This window comes from Anoplopoma fimbria, chromosome 22, assembly GCF_027596085.1.
Source record: "Anoplopoma fimbria isolate UVic2021 breed Golden Eagle Sablefish chromosome 22, Afim_UVic_2022, whole genome shotgun sequence".
Taxonomy (NCBI): Eukaryota; Metazoa; Chordata; class Actinopteri; order Perciformes; family Anoplopomatidae; genus Anoplopoma; species Anoplopoma fimbria.
Genome location: NC_072470.1, coordinates 5,983,739 through 5,995,295, shown reverse-complemented (window position 1 = coordinate 5,995,295; position 11,557 = coordinate 5,983,739). Strand labels below are relative to the sequence as shown.

At 32.3% G+C, this 11,557-nt stretch overlaps 1 long non-coding RNA gene across 1 annotated transcript; it reads left to right on the top strand.

Moving 5' to 3' along the window:
* Positions 1-3,978: 3,978 nt before the first annotated feature.
* LOC129111572 (uncharacterized) lies at positions 3,979-10,984 on the top strand. The gene is made up of 7 exons (XR_008532334.1): positions 3,979-4,102; positions 5,337-5,444; positions 5,745-5,816; positions 9,804-9,863; positions 9,976-10,047; positions 10,612-10,683; positions 10,871-10,984. It is a non-coding gene; the product is annotated as an uncharacterized LOC129111572 (long non-coding RNA).
* The last annotated feature ends 573 nt before the right edge of the window (positions 10,985-11,557 follow it).

Sequence of the window (11,557 nt, the reverse complement as noted above, 5' to 3'; positions counted from 1 at the left end):
GCGGAGCAGATTCTGATGGTGCTGGGATCAGATCTCAGTCGCACTGCAGGAGGAAGGCAATACTGCTTCTGCTGTTAACAGCTAGCACTTAGAGAGGTAGAGGTGGCGATAGCTGTGACAGTCTGTCAGATAGGATAGTGAAAGACAATAGCAAAATACTACTTGAGATGCCGTTTGATGTAGTTTAGGTGTGGACCAGCATAAAAACACTGCTGTGAGAAGCTTTTGAGCCGTTTGGGATGTTCTCTTTGATATTTTTGGCCCTGCCGGCGTGGAGAATAAAACTGGGAACAGTTTTTGTTTTTTTTAAGTTTGATAGACCGAAAAGATCATCTGCTGCTGAAACTACAGGCCGTTTTTTCATTTATTAGCATTGAAATCAAAGTCGTGTAACATTTAAAACAAAAAGTACAGATGGTGGTTAAGTCATGCGATTGGTTCATAGCCATTGAAGTTCCTCCCTGTTGTTTTAGGGGATTAAAGCATTAAAAATGTGACGCGGCAGGAATCGGTTGCATCATGTTCATTCTCTGTGTAGCTGGCATGTTGTCCTGACTGCAGAGCATGTTCCCTCCAAACGTAAAATAGAACCCTACTGTAAGCAAGTTGATGTTTGTAGAAGTACAGGGCACATCTCTCCAAAAAAAGAATAAAAAAAAAACAGAAAAGAAAAGAAAAAGATGGCCCAGATTACAGAAAAATGATATCTCTGGATCCCTGCGGTTTGTAGCTCAGTACACTGAATCAGCTCAACAGAAAATGTAAAGTTTTGGTTTATATCATTCTGAAAGAAGAGTTTTGTAGATTGCATGACTCATAACAAAGAGTCGCCATGATGATAAGAGTTTCTATTCATTCTGAGTTATTTTAAAGGTAAAGTGAACTGAAACAATTGTCAAACAGCCTCTCAAAAAGGTTGATTAAAGATAACAAGACTTAACCCGATCCTCATGGTACTCTGTGTGGAAGCAGAGAGACAGCTTTTAAGACTTGTTGTCATTATCATAATACACTGTACATATCTTATTACTTTAAGATATCAAATGAATGATTTTATCTCCAGATAAGCTGTTCTGTCTGGCATATTTTAATTTAAGCCTTAAAACAATCTTTAAATGAATAACACATTTGGCTAAATAGAACATCAAATTAAAAAGAGCACTTTCTTTTCTTGTCTTGTAATCACAGGGCAAAGGTCTTCCGTACTTCGTAGTCCGTCCTCACAGTCGTCCCTCCTCCCCTTTTTTGAGAGTAAGCAACATTTGTAATCTTGAAATAATTCGATAGTTAAGTTGTTTTTCTTAGCGGGACAAAAATAAAGTAAATACGAAAGCCACAAGAACAGAAGTTATCTGAAGAGTTTGTCATTTAGAGATAAATCAATAATGTTTTTGGGTTTTTTTTGGGGATGCGCATGGTTTCTGATTTATAAAAGGGAGATCCTTCTGGAAGGATGAAAACTGAATTAAGTGTGTGTTCTGATTCATCTGTTCTCCTGGCAGTGTGTCTTTGTTTGACGACAAAAACGTACTGTATGAAATATTTACAAGCCTCTCATGGATGAAAAAGTGAATGAATGATAAAAAAAAACTTTAAAACAAATTCATTTTGAATTAATTTGAAAATTTGTTAAATCTATCAATGTATTTTCTAGTAAGCCTAGTTTGTTCCTTCATATTCTGGCCTTAACCATGAAAGACACAACAAAAGCACACTGCCAGTGAAATGTACTTTTTAAGGAAAAGAAAAAAAAAATGTTTATTCTCCTGATTTGCTCTCTGATATCACAATTGTTCAGCATAACAGACCATATTTGTCAGAAGAGTTTTCTTTGGCATGTTAAGTCAAATGTTGAAGCTGCTCCTTCTCATGGAGACCTCTTCTCTTCTGACAAACATGATGTACCTGATTAGCTTGGTGCCTTGCAAACAATGATGGAACGCATAACAAAATGCCCAGAAAATAAATACTGAATGAAGGATCCATTCCCTTAAATATGATGAGATTTAATGATTCATTTTTTCTAAAGATCTATACAGAGCGACATCTAAATAGTTACGATTTTGAATAACTAGAGCTGCTAGCACAAATTCTGTAATTTAATCTTCTGAAAGTACACATAAATCCTGTCCTATATAGGAGAGATATTTGACCGTCCCCAAACATTTTACAGCCTGACACCGTTTCATTGGACCTCATATCCGAGGCCTAGTTAGAGCAACCTTCAGAGGAGAACATGGCCAAAACCACAAAGTCCTCCTCCTCATTTTTAGACCCTGACAACAACCTAAAGTCCGACCTTACATTAAACACAAAGAGCAAATGTTTTCCTTAATTTATTGATTTAAATGCAAAATAAAGTATGTATTTGATGGATCACTCTGTATAGATCTGGATGAAAGGGGAAACACTTGTATAGCACAAAAAGAATAAGCAAAAATGTAAAAAAAATAATTGAGCTATTGGTCCCATAATGTGAATCTGGTATAAGGGGCACAGATTATTATACATAAATACAGTATATACATGAGAATCAGTTGAGTTATTTGACTTACAGTTTGTTAATGGATTGAAACTGAATGCAAAAAAAAGAAAGTGTGTAATGTGACAAGCGTATCCGTCTCACTCTGCCCCATAGCATAAATTCTACTGGTTGATTGAACAGGTAACCATTTTCCATTCAAACTCAAACCAACCGATGTTGAGCTGGGCTGCTTGAGACAATCAGGAGGGATTTACAGACCAGCGTCCCACCATCCCTCTCCTGGTGAGAGATGTTTGCCCCTTTGAGTCAAGGAAAGAGATCAGAACAAAAAAATAACGCCACACTCACTCTCAGAATTAAAAAACCAAACAGTCCTGGCTTTCTTTTACTTTAGTTTCACCTTTTACTTACAGCCAAACTTTTGTCTCAAAAGTCAGCCTACTAATTATTATTTTTCACGGATTAAATCTCAAGGTGACCACAAAATACAGAATTTATGGGGAGGATTTTATTCGGTAAAGTGTAAAACAAAAGAGTTAAAAAAAACAAAACAAGCAAAAGAACAACTATTTATTCCAGTAGAAAAAGTAATAGATGAATATTTGCTGGCGATTATTTTTATAACAAATAAAATGTACATAATGTCTTTGAGAGATGCTATTTGCTGTATACATGTGCTGAAATGAGACAACGATGACGACCCATGTGGGACACTTGGAACAACAGCAAGGTCCAGTATACAAAGTTTCAGTGATGTGCAATACAAAACGGCATGCTGTTTTAAAAATGAGGAACTTCATGTACTGTACTATGCAACCGCAAACTGTGTACATCGCTTCATGCTGTGGCTTCTCCAACCACCCCTTTTCCAAGCAGCTTCATCTGGACTTTTAAGGGTTTTTTGTGTTTTATGTTTTTTTGTTTTTTTTTCTGTGAAAGATGAAAACCTAAGCGGCTAATGCGGTATTGCATGCATAATATACCATTCTAATTTATAAAAAGAAATTAAAAGAAAAATACATGAAATTGGAGTTGGATTGTGTTTAAGGCAAAGCTACAAGTGACTTCAAACATTTCTTTTTCAAAATAAAAGAGTCGTTCTAAAGTTGTCTACAGTATCAATGTTGTTTTGTTGATGTTTTTATACTCTTGAGTTTGAAATCATGAGCAAGTAAAGACAGAAAATTTGGGGACACCACAAAAAAAAAAAAAAAGCCACACCAAACTCCAAACTCTGTGAGAAGCCTGACATCTAGTGTTCAAACGCAGGTACTGCTTGCTGTTTTTGGCTGCCCTTGGGCTACATAAGTCTATACTTTTTTTTTACAATTACTTTGTTATGCAACCGGAAAAAAAAACCCCACTGATGTCGAGATGAATGATGAGTAATACATTTCATATTTTTGATGACGGGACCCTGATGTGGCAATGACACGCCCCCAAAAACCCGACACACCCTCCTGTGCGTCATCCCACCTGGATGAACTGATCCGATGACGCATGAGCGACGGCTGACAACATCTTGCGCTTCGGTCCTTCATAAATATGTTTTTAGGACGGAATTTAAAGGGACCAAAGGAAAGGACAAGAGTGGTGGAAAACAACAGAAGTCTTATGGTGAGCTATGAGGCTAGTCCACAAACACAAAACACAAACAAACACACACCTGCTTGCTGCAAACATTCACCATTCATGAAACTTCCGCACATGTGATGCTCTGGCTGTTTGGGGCCAATAAACAAACAATTAAGAAGAACAATTAACCCCATTAAAGAGATGTGAGAATATTGTGAGAAGGAACATGGTGTTTTATAACGATTTTGTGATACTTTTCATACTCTTATTGTTGGAGGTTAAGAGATGTGGGTGAAGTTGGAAAGATATACTCTGCATTCTTATGAATTACTTATGTGTGACATAAAAAGTCCTAATATATGTCCTAAAAAACCACTCACATTCAATAGTAAGACATAAAAAATATCATAATATAGTGTAAAGAAGTCATAGTATTGTATGCCATAAAAGTGATATCAAAACGTCAAATAAAAAAGCCAATAAAAAAAGTCATAGTATGGTATAAATATTGTGTGACGTCATAAAAAATGTAATTTAAAAAGTCTTAGTTAAACATGATATAATAAAATGATATAGTATGTCGTAAAAAAAAAAGTCTTATTTTTATATGCTAAAACTAAATTTAGTGTCATAACATTTCTTTTAAAATATCATAGTAAAGCAACCATAAAGTATTAAAAATAGTTTTATAAAAATCACAATATAGTGTTGTAAAAATAGCATTAAAAAGTACAAAATGTCAAATATATGAATGTGAATCAATTCTTAAAGAATGTCATAGTATAGTACGCTATAAATATATTCATAACTCCATAAAAATGTCATACTATAGTATGACAAAAAGTAGAAATAAGTCATAGTAAAGTATATCATAAAAATGGCATAGTATGTAATAAATTCAGTGTTATAGAATTTCTCATAGTGTCATAAAAATGTTATCATATATTAAGCTATAAAAACAATTCATAATATAGTGTATCATTTCATACAAATGTCATAATATAGTGAGTATACTCAGAACTATACTATAAATAAATACATAATGTCATACTTAATTATGTCATTGAAAATTAATGATATTGTATCTCATGAATATATCATAGTACACTATGTCAAAAAAATTCTCCCCATATTTAACTCAGTCATCAAAACTTTGAGAACCTTTTTTTGTATTTGTTGTTGTTCAAGTAGTAGTAGTACTAGTAGTATTCTTCATACATGTATGTAAATGTGATGCTAATTCTGATGACTATTTATTTTCTGTTTCATCTTATAGAGTTGACTGGTGTTTACACGGTCCATGGTGGAGTCTTCAGGTCGGTGAAGAAGAGGAACGTCACACAGACCAACTGAAAGAACGTCTTCTCCGTGCTGAAGCTCTGAGGTAGGATACTTCTTCTCAATATTATCTGCTGCCTTGTGTTTAATGTTGTTGAATATCAAAAGCAAACATTTTAAATTCAGTGGGCTCTTTAGCTTTGTTATGAACGTCTTAAAAACTCATGAAATTATAAATGATGGTCTGTAATAGACATGGACATTGAAGCTGACTTCTCAACCTGTTTAAGGGGCTCATTTGTCTTCTTTGTTGGTTCTTAGTCTGTTTAAAACCAGGAGGATCTGTCACTGAAGCAGGATAGACTTAGTATAGTTTAGTAAATGTGTGTCTCTGTTTTTTGTTCAGACTGCTGAATGAACAAAGACGCATGAAGGGCCAGGAGGAGACGAGAACGATAACGCCTGGAACAAACATTTGGTAACTATCAAGTATATTATTATTATTAGTTTTGGTAGTTGTTGAAGTGGTAGCAGTCAAATTATAATTATTGTTCTATTAGTAGTTATTGTTAGTGTTGTAGTAGTATTCCTGAAAAATGTTGTAAAAGTTATAGTTACTTAGAAAAAATTCACAATATGTCGTAAAAATAAAAAATGTCATAGTATAGTATGTGGGAAAAAATATGAAAAAAAGGCATAGTATAGTATGAAAAAGTGGGGAAAAAAAGTCAAAATACGTATAGTATGTCGATAAAGTCATAGTATAGTATGTTGAAAAAAAGTCATACCATAGCATGTCGAAAAGTTGAAAAAAAGTCATAGTATAGTATGAAAAAAAAAAAAAAAAGTCAAAATATAGTATGTCGATAAAGTCATAGTATAGTATGTTGAAAAAAGTCTAAATAAAGTCATAGTATAGTATGTTTAAAAAAAGTCATACCATAGCATGTCAAAAAGTTGAAAAAAAATCATAGTATAGTATGTCGAAAAAAACTGAAAAAAAGTCAAAATATAGTATGTCGATAAAGTCATAGTATAGTATGTCGAAAAAAGTCTAAATAAAGTCATTGTATAGCATATAGAAAAAAAAAAAAAAAAATGTCATACCATAACATGTCAAAAAGTCAAAAAAGTAAAAGTCATAGTATAGTATGTCTAAATGAAAAAAAGTGAAAAAAAGTCATAGCATGTCAAAAAAAAGTGAAAAAAAGTCAAAATATAGAATGTCGATAAAGTCATAGTATAGTATGTTGAAAAAAGTCTAAATGAAGTCATAGTATAGTATGTTGAAAAAAAGTCATACCATAGCATGTCAAAAAAAAGTGAAAAAAAGTCAAAAGTATAGTATGTCGAAAAAAAGTGAAAAAAGTCAAAATATAGAATGTCGATAAAGTCATAGTATAGTATGTTGAAAAAAGTCTAAATAATGTCATAGTATAGAATGTTGAAAAAAAGTCATACCATAGCATGTCGAAAAGTTGAAAAAAAGTCATAGAATAGTATGTCAAAAAGTTGAAAAAAAGTCATAGTATAGTATGTCAAAAAGTTGAAAAAAAGTCATACCATAGCATGTCGAAAAGTTGAAAAAAAGTCATAGTATAGTATGTCAAAAAGTTGAAAAAAAGTCATACCATAGCATGTCGAAAAGTTGAAAAAAAGTCATAGTATAGTATGTCGAAAAAAAGTCAAAATATAGTATGTCGATAAAGTCATAGTATAGTATGTTTGAAAAAAAGTCAGCCTAACTTGAAAAAAGTCAAAAAAGTCAAAAAGTCAAAAAGATGAAAAAAAGTCAGAGTATAGTATGTCGAAAAAAAGTGAAAAAAAGTCAAAATATAGTATGTCGATAAAGTCATAGTATAGTATGTTGAAAAAAGTCTAAATAAAGTCATAGTATAGTATGTTTAAAAAAAGTCATACCATAGCATGTCAAAAAGTTGAAAAAAAGTCATAGTATGTCGAAAAAACTGAAAAAAAGTCAAAATATAGTATTTCAATAAAGTCATAGTATAGTATGTTGAAAAAAGTCTAAATAATGTCATAGTATAGTATGTTGAAAAAAAGTCATACCATAGCATGTCGAAAAGTTGAAAAAAAGTCATAGTATAGTATGTCGAAAAAACTGAAAAAAAGTCAAAATATAGTATTTCAATAAAGTCATAGTATAGTATGTTGAAAAAAGTCATAGTATAGTATGTTGAAAAATGTCTAAATAATGTCATAGTATAGTATGTTGAAAAAAAGTCATACCATAGCATGTCGAAAAGTTGAAAAAAAGTCATAGTATAGTATGTCGAAAAAAAGTCAAAATATAGTATGTCGATAAAGTCATAGTATAGTATGTTGAAAAAAGTCTAAATAAAGTCATAGTATAGTATGTTTAAAAAAAAAGTACCATAGCATGTCAAAAAGTTGAAAAAAAAGTCATAGTATTGTATGTCGAAAAAAAGTGAAAAAAAGTCAAAATATAGTATGTCGATAAAGTCATAGTATAGTATGTTGAAAAAAGTCTAAATAAAGTCATAGTATAGTATGTTTAAAAAAAGTCATACCATAACATGTCAAAAAGTTGAAAAAAAGTCATAGTATAGTATGTCAAAAAAAAGTGAAAAAAAGTCATAGTCAAAATGTCGAAAAAAAGTGAAAAAAAGTCAAAATATAGTATGTCGATAAAGTCATAGTATAGTATGTTGAAAAAAGTCTAAATGAAGTCATAGTATAGTATGTTGAAAAAAAGTCATACCATAGTTGAAAAAAAGTCATGTGAAAAAAGTCATAGTATAGTATGTCGAAAAAAAGTGAAAAAAGTCAAAATATAGAATGTCGATAAAGTCATAGTATAGTATGTTGAAAAAAGTCTAAATAATGTCATAGTATAGAATGTTGAAAAAAAGTCATACCATAGCATGTCGAAAAGTTGAAAAAAAGTCATAGAATAGTATGTCAAAAAGTTGAAAAAAAGTCATAGTATAGTATGTCAAAAAGTTGAAAAAAAGTCATACCATAGCATGTCGAAAAGTTGAAAAAAAGTCATAGTATAGTATGTCAAAAAGTTGAAAAAAAGTCATACCATAGCATGTCGAAAAGTTGAAAAAAAGTCATAGTATAGTATGTCGAAAAAAAGTCAAAATATAGTATGTCGATAAAGTCATAGTATAGTATGTTTGAAAAAAAGTCAGCCTAACTTGAAAAAAGTCAAAAAAGTCAAAAAGTCAAAAAGATGAAAAAAAGTCAGAGTATAGTATGTCGAAAAAAAAGTGTCGAAAAAAAAAAAAAAGTCAAAATATAGTATGTCGATAAAGTCATAGTATAGTATGTTGAAAAAAGTCTAAATAAAGTCATAGTATAGTATGTTTAAAAAAAGTCATACCATAGCATGTCAAAAAGTTGAAAAAAAGTCATAGTATGTCGAAAAAACTGAAAAAAAGTCAAAATATAGTATTTCAATAAAGTCATAGTATAGTATGTTGAAAAAAGTCATAGTATAGTATGTTGAAAAAAGTCTAAATAATGTCATAGTATAGTATGTTGAAAAAAAGTCATACCATAGTATGTCAAAAAGTTGAAAAAAAGTCATAGTATAGTATGTCAAAAAGTCGAAAAAAAGTCAAAATATAGTATGTCGATAAAGTCATAGTATAGAATGTTGAAAAAAGTCTAAATAAAGTCATAGTATAGTATGTTTGAAAAAAGTCATAGTATAGTATGTCAAAAAGATGAAAAAAAGTCATAGTATAGTATGTCGAAAAAAAGTCAAAATATAGTATGTCGATAAAGTCATAGTATAGTATGTTGAAAAAAGTCTAAATAATGTCATAGTATAGTATGTTGAAAAAAAGTCATACCATAGTATGTCAAAAAGTTGAAAAAAAGTCATAGTATAGTATGTCAAAAAGTTGAAAAAAAGTCATAGTATAGTATGTCGAAAAAAAGTGAAAAAAAGTCAAAATATAGTATGTCGATAAAGTCATAGTATAGTATGTTGAAAAAAGTCTAAATAAAGTCATAGTATAGTATGTTTAAAAAAAGTCATACCATAGCATGTCAAAAAGTTGAAAAAAAGTCATAGTATAGTATGTCAAAAAGTTGAAAAAAAGTCATAGTATAGTATGTCGAAAAAAAGTGAAAAAAAGTATGTCGATAAAGTCATAGTATAGTATGTTGAAAAAAGTCTAAATAATGTCATAGTATAGCTTGTCGAAAAGTTGAAAAAAAGTCAGTATAGTATGTCGATCTCCCATTTTGGGGCGTTTCTAGCCATCCCTTAAGAGATGCATTTCATGTCGTTGAACACTAGGGGGCGCAGTTCTTAAACAAACTTCTATGCAATAGGGACATAAAACAAAACTGTGTGGAAACGAGGTTTCAGACGTCATTCAGTGTGATTTAACGTTAAGTCAGAATACCTGAAGCTGACATCACAGCCCATTTAAGGAGCGCATTTGTGTTCTTTGTTGGTTCTCAGAGTGAAGACACAAGGTGTTGGACGAGGAGCAGCAGACTGGATGGAGACGAGGACATCAAGGTGAGGAGGACTTGAAAAACAAAATGCCATCTGAAAACAGATGTAAAACATGCTTTTCATATACGAATGATTGTCTGTCTGTAATGTGTGTTTTTGTGTCTCCATCCTCCAGAGAAGGTTGGAGGAGCAGCTGGAGAAACAGAGGGAGGCTCATCAGAAGCTGCTCAGCCGCCTCCGAGACCAAGTAAGTAATCAGCAGTAAATCAACGTATTCATATTTATCTGGTATTTTAGCCTTTTTTAATTCATAGTAGATTGTGTAGAATGAAACCAGGGGACACACATAGTATTTGTCAAAATCACTTGACCACCTTGACATGAATGTTTTATTTATTTATTTTTATTTTATTTTATTATTTGTTATCTTGTAGCCATATTAATGGACTGACAGTGAAGATCTCCATTTAATTATTGGGAGTTATTTTGTGACCTAAAGGGCCCTAAATGTAAGTAACTATTAAAACATTAAAAAAATGTATAGTATATCTTATACATCTATCTAATAATGTCAAAGTCATAAATAATTGTCATTCTCTTTAAAAATGTAATCCATGTCACCGTCACACCCGTCCCATTGTGATGACATCATCAGTGTATGACCCAATATACCTACCTGTGTTTTCTTTAAAAGGTTTTGATCCATCTTGCATGAAATCTGATGCAAACACTCTTTATAAATCCAGATCTGTCACTGAAGAAGGAGAGTCTTAATATATTAACTAAATGTGTGTCTCTGTTTTTTCTTCAGACTGCTGAATGAACAAAGACACATGAAGGGCCTGGAGGAGACGAGAACGGGAGCGCATGGAACAAACATTTGGTAATTATCAAGTTGATTATTATTATTAGTAGTTGTTGAAGTCATTATTGTTGTAGTAGTAGTAGTTATTGTTGTTGTAGTAGTACTCCTAAAAATAGTCAAACAAATCTTGTAGTACATATAAATAGTATGTCATAAAAAAATCGTAATTGTGATGCAAATTCTAATGTTGTCCTTTTCTCCTCAGATGAGGGCAGAGTTTCCACACCTGACCTGAAGAAGAAGAAGAAGACGACGCCGACGGAGTTCCTTTTCTTCTTCATCCTCCTCCTCTTCTTCCACCCTGCGGTTACTCTGAGAGTCTAAAAGAATGAGGGGGGGTGGTTCAAATTTTTTTTATTTTTGTGTGCAGCTAAATTTTTAATTAAAAAAAAATAGCATAACCCTTTCCGCTTCTTTGCATTTATTTGTCATAACCCTCTCCGTTTATTTCTCTGGAGACCGGGGAGGAGACTCACTGCTCAAACTCCCTCCGGCACTGGATTGATGTCCTCACTAGGGTGAGAATCGAACCCGGCTCGACGGCGTACAAACCGGGCAGAGCGTAACCACGCCATCACCTCTCACACACTTTGAGATGTTCGTTTCGTATATTTGACTTCGTCATTTGGGAGTTGGACCTTAAAATTCATTGCCACACATAAGAATTGAACCCATAACCTCCTGTCTTCTAAGCAGTCGTCCATCTCCACGAGCTATCTGTTCTGACACTTGACTCTGTTTCTTTGCATATTTCACCTCCTCATTCTGGGAATTACACCTAAAACTCACTGCACCAAATAGGGATTGAACCTATAACCTCCTGTCTCCTAAGCAGTCGTCCATCTCCTGGAGCTATCTGCTCTGACACTTGACTCTGTTTCTTTGCATATTT